Genomic DNA, 2,225 nt, shown 5'->3' with positions numbered 1-2,225 from the left:
TACAACTGGCATAAACATTATCAATGGAATTGCTTGAATGATATGGAGATAAGTGGGAATGGTGGTGCTTTGCTGATACACACTGTGGTACTACCATATTTTGTTCTTCATTTCTGCCTACATCTTTGCAGCTCTGTACATAAAGAGCTATGAATGACAACTCAAAATAAAATGCAGCAAAATTATTGCTAGAGGTTTGAAACAACACAACATGCAGCAAAATCAGGTGAGAACATCAGTCAGCATGCAGGAAAACATCAGGTGGTGTTGTCATCACCACATTGAACCTTTTAGACACACATCACACCATAGCTCACAAGACACACAAATTTTAGGAAGCATGAATCTTTAGTACTGATAATTGTGGATGATGCAGCATTTTGCAATGTCCAGCACATGGTAAGCGTGTGTATGAACATAACTATAGAAACAGTTGGAAATTAAGCTCATAAATATTGTATTAAACACACATAAATAGGCAAGTAGCCTAGCACCACCATAAGTAGTCAATGCCTGTGCAGTAACTGGCAAAAAAGATAAATGAACCTATCTGCCTTAGTGAGTATTCAATGTAGCACTCTTGCATGATTGTGTAGACACCTCCAACAAGGCAGTTGCAAAGACATTGGCTGCTCTGAAAGACTCAACCGCCCCTGGGCCAAACAGTGTCCACCCAAGGCTTCTTTATGAGCCTGCAGATGTTCTGACAGTACCCATTAGCACACTTCTGAAAACCATTGGCTTCTGGAAGGTCCCCAGGAGTGGAGCAATTCCACCTGCAAGACAGGTAACGGACAGTTACCCCAGCGAGCTACCGCCCAGTGAGCCTTACTGCCATTCCCTCCAAGATACTCGAATCCTTCGACGGCGACGTCCCAAATTAACACTTGTCCAAGTGTGAACTTAATGCAGCCCAGCACGGGTTTCTCCCAACACGGGCCTGTGTCACCCAGGTACCAGCAGTTATGAAAGAATGGAACGCCGCGCTAGAGTATGACGAGCCGGTGGGCGTGGTGTACCTGAACTTCAGTAGTCTTTGATTCTGTGCCTCATAAAGGTTTGTGCATGCGTAACCCAAACATTCCAATGGCACCTTCGCGGCCTCGGCTATGCGGCAGTACATCCCTACTGCCCCGCTAAAACAAGCGCAGTTCCATATCTGATGACCGTAAAGTTATCGACATATTCAGCGACTTTTTCAGCAAGGGGTGACGATTTCTTGAGAAAAAAGTCTCAAGGTCAATTATGGCACAACATCGAAAATGACTTATTTTGCAATATCATATAACCTTCGAGAACAAAAGCTGGATCAAAGGACGAGTAATTCGATATCACCAAACAATAATCGGCTGATGTTAAACTTACAAACATCAGAATATTAAACACAGAAAGAGCTAGCGTCCGTCGAAAAGTCCTCACCTCTCAAAGTTATTTTGCGCCGTCAAACGTGAGCTCAATGGAGGATGAATTCAATACCATGTCCGCGAAGTAAACAATCTGTTCAGCGATTTTTTCAGCGACGGGTTCCCGTTTCTCTAAACAAGGGTCTCTAGGTCGGCTGTGGCATAAGAACACCAAAAATGACCCTTATTTTGCAATATCATATCACCTTCAGGGCCAAAAGCTGGGTCAAAACACGGGGAAATCAATATCACCCTAAAACTACCGACCGATTTGAAAACTATGAGCATCAAAATATTCAAAAGCGCAATAGCTAGCGCCCATCAAAAAGTTTTGACATCTCAAGGTCACCCTTCAAGGTCACGCGCCGGCTCAACGGACGGGAACTTCATATCACCCAAAAATTACCGGCCGACTTTTAATTACCTTCTAACGTACGGGGATCCAAATATTCACCACGGAAAAAACTAGCATTCGTCTAAAAGTCCCGACCTCTCACGGTCACCATTCGAAGCCAAACGCGGGCTCAAAGGACGGGAAGCCCCGTGTCACCAAAAAATTACCGAGCGATTTTAAACTTGCAAGCATCAGAATATTCTTCATCGAAAGAACCAGCGTCCGTCAAAAAGTTCTGACCTCTCAGCGTCACCCTCCAAGATCAAACGCGGGCTCAAAGGACGGGGAACTCCATATCTCCCAAAAATAACCGGGCGAGTTTTAACCTACAAACATCAAAATATTTACCACAGAAAAAGCTAGCGACCTAAGAAAAGTCCTGACCTCTCAAGGTCACCCGTGAAGCTCAAACACAGCTTCAAAGAACG

Source organism: Pollicipes pollicipes, unplaced genomic scaffold, assembly GCF_011947565.3.
Source record: "Pollicipes pollicipes isolate AB1234 unplaced genomic scaffold, Ppol_2.1 Scaffold_4881;HRSCAF=5763_pilon_pilon_pilon, whole genome shotgun sequence".
NCBI classification, from domain to species: domain Eukaryota; kingdom Metazoa; phylum Arthropoda; class Thecostraca; order Pollicipedomorpha; family Pollicipedidae; genus Pollicipes; species Pollicipes pollicipes.
The sequence above is the reverse complement of the archived record's forward strand: the minus strand, read 5'-3'. Positions refer to the sequence as shown.